Here is a 12,048-nt window from a genome sequence, read left to right as displayed (position 1 = left end):
AACTTCACTAATCAACTCTTTCCCTGATTTTCCTTAGCTAGAATTTAATTTACTGTGTTATATTTTTGTAAGCTATATTAAATTCTAGTTGGAACAAAAAAACTATCTTTCCCTAAAGATATCTGATTTTTGCATCCTGAAATTCCTATAAACACTTTGCAGAGCTTATCAGGTGAAAAAATTCTCACATCCTAATGCTGTAGCATAAATGATAAATATAATAATACATTAATTTTGATATTAAGATGGAATTAAGCTTCTATTTAGCACAGCTGTGAATACAAAACAAAACAAAGCACTGCCCAACAATAACAAGACAATTAGAACATGGGCTTTGACTCCAGTGAATATGAAACCCAGGGACAACCACAGTCAACAAAGTTTTTTAATAATTCATATCAACTGCATCTGAAAGTGTAGCATTCTTTTTAAATAATGTTTTTGTTGTTGGCTCAGCACAGCATTTTCCCTCTGGGCTATCTAATTCTGAACACACACACTAAATCAGATGTTAAAATGGTATTTGATAAAATGAGTTTCAAATTAGATAATCTCAGGAACAGAAATGAAGTTAATACATTGTGTAAAGAAATCAATAATTAAAAGGAAGGTAACAAATTTAAAAAGCTGAATTTTGCTGATAGAACTAAAGCTCACACCTGAAGTATAAGATGTGAGGCTAAAAGTCAAATATATTATTATTTATTTAAATGATTGGATGAGCATCAGCAGATTTAATCCCTTTGATTTGGCATCTTGAGAAAGAACTCATATTTACAAGACAATGAAGACTTACCCAATTTGTTTCTTTCTTGCTAACTATTGTAGACCCTGAAGATGCGAGGTAAAAAAAAAATGCTTAAAAATTTAGACCTCCATTTATTGAATCCTTTAAGTTAACAACACAATAGGCTTAAATATCTATTCTGAAATAAATGGCTTTCTAATTTTTTATTAAGAATCCTGAGTGCCTGTGCTGTTCTTCCCCGCTAAATCCTGCCAAAAACTTTAATTTAGGGAAGGAGGTGTTAGTAGATAGAGCAAGACTTCCAGCTTTACAATAAAACAATTAAATGAGAATTTCTGGGAAGTTGCCAAGTGCAATCAAGAAAGATGTTGCCTTTTATGCAGAACACTCACTGAAGAATAAGTTTGCATCTTCATCAAGGCACAGATTCTCATTATTTATTTAGATTTATTTGGCAGTTATTCTCTGAAGAGCTCATTAGAGTAAATTATTCCAATACCATGTTAATTTCTGACTCATATTATTTATCCTCATGTTTCTTTTCACACTTTTGCAGATTTCTCCCACCACCTATCTCTTGAATCTAGTTACATCTGTCCACCTTCACTGCAAGCCCAGTCCAGCTACTTAAGCATCTTTCACTCACATGAGTGGGATTGCCTGGAAACTGGGCTCAGCACCTCTATTCTGGCCGCCTGCATCTGTTCTCTGCAACACAGTCCCCATAGTGCTTTCAGTTTTAACAGCTTTACTGAGATATAATTCATATACCATAAAATTCAATAGTTTTTAGTATATTTACAGAGAAATGCAGCCATCACCACAAGCTAATTTTAAAACATTTTTATTATACCCCCAAAAAAATTTTTGATGAACTCAAATGTATCTATTTTCTTTGTCTCTTGTGCCTTTGATGTTATATCTAAAAAGGCTTTCCATAACCCAAGCTTCTGAAGAATTAAAAAAATTTTTTTCACATAATGTGATATTCATGATTTTAGATTTTTACAAGTGGATTTTAGCATATTCACAATATCGTGCAGCTATTATCCTTATCTAATTCCAGAATATTTCCATCACTCCAAAAAGAAGCCCCGTATCGATTCACAGTCAGTCCTAATTACCTCTCCTTTCAACCACCAGCAATCATTAATCCACCAGGGTTTTGCTTATACTGGACATTTCATATAAATGGAATCATATCATATATGTGACCTTTTGTGTTTAGCTCTTTTCATTTACCATAATGTTTAGAAGTCTCATCCATGTTGTAGAGTGTATCAGTACTTCACTCCTTTTTATGGCTATTGTATGGATAGATTACATTTTGTTTAATCCATTTATCAGTTGATGGATATGTGGGTTATTTCCAGTTTTTTGCTATTATGAATAATGCTGCTATATACATTCATGTACACATATTTGTGTGAAAATATGGTTTTTAGTTCTCTTGGATATATACCTAGGAGAGGCATTTCTGGATTGTATGGACACTTGATGTTTAAATTTTGAGGAGCTGCTAAAATAAAGAGTTTTCCGTAGCGGCTGCAACATTTTACCTTCCCATCAGCAATGTATGAAGGTTCCAATTTCTCCACATCCCCGCTAGTACTTATTTCCTTCCTTCTTTTTATCTTCTTTTATTTTTTGATTATGGCCAATCTAGTGGGTGTCAGATATCTCATTGTGGTTTTGATGTGTATTTCTTTAATTAATGATATTGAACATCTTTTCATGTGTTATTGGCCATTTTCTTTGGAGAAATTATATTCAAACTCTTTGCCTATTTTTAATTGGGTTGTCTATTTATTATTGAGTCATAATAACTCTTTATATATTTTGGATAGCAAGCCCTTATCAGACCCAATTCTGTGGGTTGTCTTTTCACTTTCTTGATAGTGTCTTTTGACACACACAAGTTTTTGACTTTGATAAAGTCCAGTTTATGTCTTTTTGTGTGTGTGTTTTGGTGTCATATTTAAGAAACTGTTGCCTAATCTAAGGGCACAAAGATGTGTACTTATGCTTCCTTCTACAAGTTTAATAGTTTTAGCTCCTACATTTTGGTCTTTGTTTCATTCTGAGTTGATTTTTTTGCATATGGTATGAGTAGGGGTCCAAATTCCTTCTGTTGCATGTGTATATCTAATTGTCTCGATAATGTATTTTGCAAAGACTGTTCTATTCCCACTGAATGGTCTTCACACACTTTCAAAAATCAATTGACAATAAGTGTAACAGTTTAATTCTGGATTTTCAATTCTGAATTCATTGGTCTATATATCTATCCTTATGCCAGTACCATATTGTCTAGCTTTATAGTGAGTTTTGAAATTAGAAAAGTTGGGTCCTACAACTTTTTCCTTTTCAAGGTAGTTTTGACCATTCTAGGTCACTTGCATTTCCATGTAAATTTTAGAACGAGCTTTTCAATTTCCATAATAAGGCCGGCTGGAATTTTGATAAAGGTTTTATTGAATTGGTGGGTCAGTTTGGGAGTATTGGCATCTTAAAAATATTAAGTTTCTGATCCACAAGCATTAAATGTTTTGCCATTTATTTAGGTTTTTCTACTTTATTTCAATAATGTTTTATAGTTTTCTAATTTTGTAATTTGCAGTGATATTTTATACTGCAAAAACTTGCAGTGCAAGGTTTGCATTTCTTTTGTTGAAGTTATTGTTAAGTATTTTATTCTTTTTGATGCTATTATAATTGGAATTTTTTTCTTTTTTTCATATTTTTAATTAACATTATTGCACCAATACAGCATATGCTTTATATAGATATATCTTAAACATTTCCCATTTTTCAGGAATTCAAATACATAATATATTATCATCTTAAGAATACAAAGAACACAACATGGAGGAAGATTGAGAAAATAGGTTGCCAGTATTTAGTCACTAATGCTTCTACAGACTTTCCTTTTAGTGTTTTCTATTGGAATTTTAATATGTCTTGCCATGGCTCTTCAAGAATAGAGCTTCCTGGAAAATGAGGCAATGAAAAGAAAATGGACCCAAAGTCAGAAAAAGTTAAGAAGGAAATCCAGGAAAGTAATATATTTTGAAACTAAACATAAGGACTCCCTCCTGCCAGTACATTCCAAATAGGTACAAAAGGGAAGCAAGTATATCTTCCCATTTAATCCTCAAAATTGCTCATTTAGAAAAAAAATAGAAAGTACCCATTCATCCAAGAAGCAGAACTTTTTCACAGCATTGTAAAAGGAATGGCAGGGCAGAGGGAAAAGAAAGTGATGGGAGAACAACTTGCTTTTAAGATACCCTGGGTGACAGGTGTCAAAGCCTTGGGCAAAACCTGTCACAGTAAAGCTGTGACTCTCCCAACTTCCTTCACAAATAACTATACAAACAATAGCAGCTTTCTATTAAAGAACTACATGAACTGAAAAGAAATGTCTATGGAAAGGGGCCAGATACCCAGACAGCAAGGCATTGTGGGTACTAAACAAGAGTTAAGTGCTTTCAGCCTCTCTGCTGTACAGATCAGGTTAAAAACTCTATACTTTTCAACTTTAGGTCAAATAACAGGGCAAATACAAATTAAGGCCATGCTTCAAATGCAGCAACTAGATGGAGCTGCAAGAAATTAAACACTCCTATAGAATATCACTTGGAAAGCACAGCCTCTTGAACCTCCTTCATCACAGAGATACCCATTGGTCAAAGATGTTTCACAATTCAAATTGAACAAACAGAAAACCATAGTGGAGGTGCCACCAACATAACCCTCTTATCATAGAAAGAGACATGTAAACACACAAGAGGGTGATGGAGCTGCACCCAGCACTGGGTATTCACTGAGTATGATAACCCTGAAGAAGGCTATACAGCAGAGACCCAGGAAATAGGTCTTTCTCCATTATTGTGGGATCTGGCCAGCAGCTCGCAATGCAACAGGGTTCTTTCTTTGTTCCCAGGCGATTCGGCAGGTTGAGAAATAATGGACACACACAAGATAATGAAAGCTGTGTCCAGGGGGGTCATCGCCTTCTGGTCCTGTGATGCCGCCAAGGCACTGGATATACCAGCATTTATTATTAAGTTTAGTGAGGGCGCGGGTAGGTTAGTGAGGGATTTAGGGTCATTTGATTGTGAGGTGATATGGTCACATGGGGATGAAGTAATTCTTTAACATAACATCTGTACGCAGAAGTACAGTATACAGAGATAAGAATTTACAATATAGTGTGTGCATCAGAATTTCTAACAGAGCCTTAAAACAGAAACACAGCCTTTCCATAACCTGTGATTAGGAAGATATTAATCAGCAGTAACAGTTGCAGCAAAAGCTGGTTACAAACAATCCATAGAAACAGGACGTGAAGCTAGACAACCTGTTAGACCAGAAATTCTCAGAAGGGAGTATGCCTTAACCCTAAAGAGGCCTAGAAGAGCCGTGGCAAGATGAGGGCCTTTATAGCCCTATCTTATCCATATGGACACGTGCCCCTCATGCGTCCATTTATAGGCTATCCACAAGGGTTGCATTCCATTCCCAGAGCTATGAACATCTGCTTTTCTGGGATAGGAATCTTAGTGATGTGAAACCTCCCTGACTGCATGTCTGTTCATAGGCTCTCTGCAGGGGGAAGCACATCACATGCTGTTGGCTCATTCTGGCAGTCCATCCTGGCATTGTCTTTACACAATCCTGCATGCAACTTTGTATTTACAATAATCAGGAGCATTTCATCTTTTATTCCATAGCAATAGTTTCAGGGGGTCTCCCTACACTCCATATCTACCCCTATCAAAATTCTGAATTTGTAAACACTGAGGTCAGCCTGTCCATTTTTAGTCCTGGATTAGTGGAGAAGGAAGTTGCAAGGTTTTTGACTTCCCTGGAATTGCTAAATAGGGCTTCACAAAGAGGCACACAAGGGTCATGAGATGATTTTGAAATGAGTTGAAGAATTTAAAAGATAAGACAAATTTTACAGATGTTAGATCATTCCTCCTCAAAGAGACACTGGCCTTTTGAGCCCTGCATAGTCAGCCAAAATTATTATAAGATCCACTAGTCCTCTACCTTGGTACTAAGCAGAAGATAATAGGTACTCTTTTGGCTGTACAAGTAACAACACAGGGGAGTGACATAAACCAGCTTGAATGTAATGGAGAAGCTATGAAAAAGATTGTCGTCATTTTGGTTCTGGAGAGGAAATGGGTTTCTGACTTCCCTCACAGATTGGTGCCCTCGAGGTCATTTTTATTCCTTAAATCTGTCCTTAATGCCCTGCCAATGCCATTCAGAACTGGACCCAGTTGGATGGCTGTGGCGCCTGGTTTGGAACAGAGCTGGATGCAGTGCTGAAGTCTCCCCACAAGTCATTGCTTGCAGAAACTGGAGTTGGTGCTGGTGTTGTGACAGGAGCAGGAGAATCCAAATCTAAAAGGATATCTGCATCACTGCCTCCATGGTTAGATTTTGGAATGGGTGGTGGGGTGACATGATTGCTGATGGAACTGAGGAGGACAGTGGGGAAATAGTGACTTTGCCTCCTGGCGGGGATGGGTGTAAGCTCAGGCCCCCACCCATTGCAGTCCTGGTCTTAGAAGCACCTCCTTTCTTGGTTGTAATGTTCCCCGTACTCAACTTGATGGTTTGTCCTTCTTTGAAGCCCAGATCCAAGTTAGGATGAGCATCCATTTCTTGAGATTCCTTGGAAATCTCAGATTCCTGCTTTACCCATTTGAAGTGATCCTGCAAGGAGACATTAAAGTCAAAGGCATCTTGCCTATCTGTGAAGCCAGCAGTGTCAATGACAGCACTGTGCCCAGCACCATCCTGAATCCAGATTAAAAAGTAGCAGCTGGAATCTGTCACTGTCTCCACAGCAATACCAGGATATTGTTCTACTGGTGCCTGAGTGAAGAGCTCCCTTGAAACTTTATCCTCGAGTTTGATATAGGCAGTCTTCCCTTTTGAAATGATTCGGAGGCGACCAGTCCAATCAGGCTGGTCTAATTTCCAGTCAGATGCCCTGTAACCATGGTTGGAGGCCCAGGGAGGAATCCAGCAGACGCTGACATCCGGCTTCACACACAGCACAGACTCATACTCCAACTCGGCCACCATCTTGGCTTCCATTTTCTTAATTTTATTTTCAGATTGCTCATACTGCTGTGTAGAATACAGTAGGTTTCTGTAGGTTAGTCTTCTACCTTGCAACAATAACTCATTTATGAGTGGATTCCTCAGGTTGGCTATATAAAAGATCATGGTATTTGAAACCAAAGATACCTTTACTTCTTTCTTTATAACCTGGATATCTTTTATGTATTTTTCTTATCTAATTACATGGCTAGAACCTGCGCTACAATGTTGAATGGAAGTGGTGAGATTGGTCATTGCTGTTTTGTTCCTGACTTTAGGGGGAAAGCTTCCAGCTTTTCATCATTAAGTATATTAGCTGTGGGATTTTTGTAGATGCCTTTTATCAGATAGAGGAAATTCTCTCCTATTTCTAGCTTGTTGAGTATTTATTTCTCATAAAAGTGTGTTGAATATTGTGAAACATATTTTAACTGTGTGTATGGAGATGATCATGTTGTTTTTGTTTTTATTTTCTTCTCTGTTCTTCAGATTACATTTCTATTGATTTATCTTTATGTTTGTTGTTTCTTCCTTTCTTTTCTTTTTTTGTTTTTATATTTCTTTCTTTTTTTTTTTTTAGACAGGGTCTTGCTTTGTCACCTAGGCTGAAGTGCAGTGGCATGATCATGGCTCACTGCAGCCTCAACTTCCTAGGCTCAAGTGATTCTCTCACCTCCTCCTCTTGAGTAGATGGGACTTACATGCGCATGCCACCACACCCAGATAATTTTTGTATTTTTTGTAGAAACAGGGTTTTGCCATGTTACCTAAACTGGTCCCAAGCTCCTGGGCTCAAGAGATCTGCCTGCCCCAACCTCGCAAAGTGCTGGGAATTGCAGGCATTGAGCCACCACACCCAGCCTGATGGTTTCTTCTCATAGCTCAACTCTACTGTTGATCCTCTTTAGTGAATTTTAGTTTCAGTCATTCTACTTTTCAACTCCAAAATTTTGATTTGGTTCTTTTAAATAAATTTTATTTATTGATATTCTCTATTTGGTGAGATGTTATCATATATTCCTTTACTTCTTTTGGTATGCTTTCTTTTAGCTCTTTGATATTTATAATAGCTGCTTTGAAGTCTTTTTCTGTTAAGTCCAACATCTGGGTCCCTCAAAGGCAATTTTTATTGTCTGCTCTTTTTTTCCCCCTATTTATGGATAATACTTCCCAGTTTATTTTCATGTCTCATCATGTTTCGTTAAAAACTGGACATTTTCAATAATATAGTATAGCAACTATAAATATTGATCTTCCTAACCTTCCAACTCTTTGAAGATTCTTGTTGTTTGCTTTCTTGTTTGTTTACTTATTTAGTGACATGGTTTGACTACTTCAGTGCATGCTATTTCCCATGCAGTGTGCATGCTCTGATGTCACTCCTCAGAGGGCACAGCCTTAGGCATGTACACAGTTTCTCTGACCTCCCTTCCCAGAGATGACTATACATGGTCCAGTTCTCTTGGACTATCTCTTTCCCTGAATACCCAGTTAAGCTTCAGGCTGATATCACATCTAACTGGTAGCCTCCTCTAATTGCTAGCTGATTACTACATTGTTTTTGACAACTCTTTGGGCCATACATTGCTCCAGTCTGATCCAATTAAAGTTGGGTTCCTTTGCAAGAGTAGTCTTTACATCTGGCTTTACCCAGGGAGAACTCTTCTTGGCTATCTTGTTCCCTGGTTCTCTCTATTTTTGTCAGGTTTGTCAAAGATCAGGTAGTTTTAGGTGTGCAGTTTTATTTCTAGGTACTCTTTTCTGGCAAGCTGAGAGATAAATCATGAATGAACTCCCATTCACAATTGCCATAAAAGGAATAAAATGCCTAGGAATATAGCTAACAAGGGAAGTAAAGGACCTCTTCAAGGAGAACTACAAACCAGTGCACAAAGAAGTCAGAGATGATATAACCAAATGGAAAAACATTCCTTGCTAACAGATAGGAAGAATCAATATCGTGAAAATGGCCACACTGCCCAAAGCAGGTTATAGATTCAATGCTACTCCCATTAAACTATCATTGAAGTTCTTCACAGAATTTTTAAAAAACCTATTTAAAATTCATATGGAACCAAAATAGAGCCCAAATAGCTGACACAATCCTAAACAAAAAGAACAAAGCTGGAGGCATCACACTACCCAACTTCAAACTAACTACAAGGCTGCAGTAACCTAAACAGCATGGTACTGGCACAGTACCATGGACATACAGACCAATATATGAACAGACACATAGACCAATGGAACAGAACAGAGAACCCAGAAATAAGACCACACACCCACAACCATCTGATCTTCAACAAACCTGACATCAACAAGCAATGGGGAAAGGATTCCCAGTTTAATAAATGGTGCTGGGAGAATTAGCTAGCCATATGCAGAAAGTTGAAACTAGACCCCTTCCTTATACCTTATACAAAAATCAACTCAAGAGCGTTTAAAGATTTAAATGTAAATCCCAAAACTATAAAAACCCTAGAAGAAAATCTAGATGGTATCATTTAGGACATAGACATAGGCAAAGACTTCATGCAAAAAAAATCCAAAAGCAATAGCAACAAAAGCAAAAATTGACAAGTGGGATCTAATTAAACAAAAGAGCTTCTGCACAGCAAAAGCAACTATCATCAGAGTGAACAGGGAACCTACCGAATGGGAGAAAATTTTAGCAATCTATTCATCTGACAAAGATCTAGTATCCAGCAGCTATAAGGAACTTAAACAAATTTACAAGAAAAAACACCATTAAAAAGTGGGGAAAAGACATGAACAAACACTTCTTAAAATAAGACATACATATGGCCAACAAACTATGAAAAAAGCTCAACATCACTAATCATTAGAGAAATGTAAATCAAAACCACAATGAGATACCATCTCACACCAGTCAGAATGGCAATTATTAAAAAGTCAGAAAACAACAGATGCTAGCCAGGTTTTGGTAAAAAAGGAATGCTTTTACACTGTGTGTGGGAGTGTAAATTAGTTCAACCATTGTGGAAGACAGTGAGGCAATTCCTTAAAGACCTATAGGCAGAAATGCAATTTGACCCACCAATCTCATTACTGGGTATACACCCAAAGGAATATATCATTCTGTTATAAAGATACATGCACATATATGTTTATCATAGCACTGTTCACAATAGCAAAGACATGGAATCAACCTAAATGCCCATCAGTGATAGATTGGGTAAAGAAAGTGTGGTACATATTATACATCATGGAATACTATGCAGCCATGAGAAGGAATAAGATGATGTCCTTTTCCGGGACATGGATGGAGCCAGAAGCCAGTATCAGCAAACTAATATAGGAACAGAAAATCAAATACTACATGTTCTTACTTATAAGTGGGAGCTGAATGATGAGAACACGTGGACACATGATGGGGAACAACACACACTGGGGCCTGTAGGAGGGTGGGGGTTGGGAGGAAGGAGAGCATCAGGAAGCATATAGCTAATGGATGTTGGGCTTAATGCCTAGGTGATGGGATGATCAGTGCAGCAAGCCACCATGGCACTTGTTTACCTATGTCACAAACCTGCACATCCTGCACATGTACCCCTGAACTTAAAAGTTAGAAATAAATAAATAAATTCTCAAGTTTTAGGGGGCTGATTGCCTTATCTCATAGAACATGCAGTCCCATATGAAGTTCACTTTCTGCAGCCCCCTACAATGATCCTGAGGGAGCTCCACGAGGTATCCCATTTGTTTTCACAATCATTATCGGTCTGGGCCAGGTACTACTGCTCTCCTGTGCAAGTATCCACTGGGCTCCCACCCTCTCTTGCTGGACATCAAGGTCTCCATGGGTGTCCTGTAGCTGTTCTGTGTCCCTATCATCAAGGCACTAATCCACAGGGCTACAGCCATGATGATTAATTGGTTCTGAGCAGAAATGAAGACCATGCTCATGGCACACACTCTGTGTTAAACTTTACCTACCATCTGGAAGCCAGTGGTAGGCACCTGTTGGGCACCAGTGACAGAAATGAATAAACTATTATCCTGACCAATAGAATTCAAAGTCTAGTTGGGGCAAATCACTTAAAAATAGATATAAATATATTTTAAAGTCTATTTCTGTGACATTAGGTAAGGTGTAGTATAAAGTTTCCTACTTATTTCAAAGTAGATCAAGTTAACTAAGTTCTTAACCTTCAATTAAAGTGCTTCATCTATAAAAATTGATGATCATAATACTGTAAAATATTTTAAGGATTGAATAAATATAAACATTATATATATGTTATAAATGTGTAGAGAGAGAGGTAAAGAGAGATTGAGGAAGAGACACAGGAGAGAGAGAAAGAGTGATAAAGCAAACCCATATGTCTTTACCAAGAGTTGCCTTTTGATAATGTCAATAAAGAAAAATGATGAGACAAGTCTCAAATCATTTTAGGAGGTTTATTTGCCAAAATTAAGGACATGCCCAGGAGACAGGTATATGCCTTTCTCCAAAGATGAATTTGAGGGCTCCAAATTCAAGGAGATAAGGGAGGGATATTAAGAAGTACACAATTTTCATGTAAGAGGGGGGTAGGAAAAACGGTTATTCATGCCTTTGTCTGGCTTAGTGAATCTGCATTTTTTTGACATAAAATGACATAGACAAATGTGGCAGAGGAAAGATGTAGGAAATCTGCATTTTACATAGGATAACATAGACAAAATTGGGCAGAGGAACAATCAGATATGCATTTGTGTGTGGTGGGCTAGGGTGACTATGCCTATAAAGATAAGCTATCAATTTGCATCGCCATGGTGAAATTTTCACAGAAATATCTTAAAAGATCTTGCAGCTCACTAAGAATTTCCTTGTGGGCAAAATATGGGGGAGACGTGTAGCTTTTCATCTTGTAGCCATCTTGTTTAGGAACAAAAAGGGGGAGGCAGGTTTGCTTGACCCAGTTCCCAGCTTGACTTTTCCCTTTGGCTTAATGAGTTTAGGGTTCCAAGATTTAATTTCCTTTTACAATAACAAGATTAAATAACCTCTTGAAACTTCTGCTTTAAGTTGGAGGAAGTGGCACTTTTGCCCCTAGCTTAAAGCGAGGGCATAAATTCCTCCAGAGAAAGTTCTGATAGAGACTCCTAGAAAAACATTTGGTGGACAGGAAGATTGGAGAAAGAACCCTTCCCTCTTCATGTGGCCGCCT

General features: G+C 37.6%; 1 pseudogene; it reads right to left on the bottom strand.

Moving 5' to 3' along the window:
* Nucleotides 1–5,964: 5,964 nt before the first annotated feature.
* LOC100450848 (adaptin ear-binding coat-associated protein 1-like) lies at nt 5,965–6,856 on the bottom strand (annotated as a pseudogene).
* Between the last annotated feature and the right edge of the window lie 5,192 nt (nt 6,857–12,048).

This window comes from Pongo abelii, chromosome 6 (assembly GCF_028885655.2).
Source record: "Pongo abelii isolate AG06213 chromosome 6, NHGRI_mPonAbe1-v2.0_pri, whole genome shotgun sequence".
Classification (NCBI taxonomy): Eukaryota; Metazoa; Chordata; class Mammalia; order Primates; family Hominidae; genus Pongo; species Pongo abelii.
This window is presented reverse-complemented; position numbering and strand designations above follow the sequence as displayed.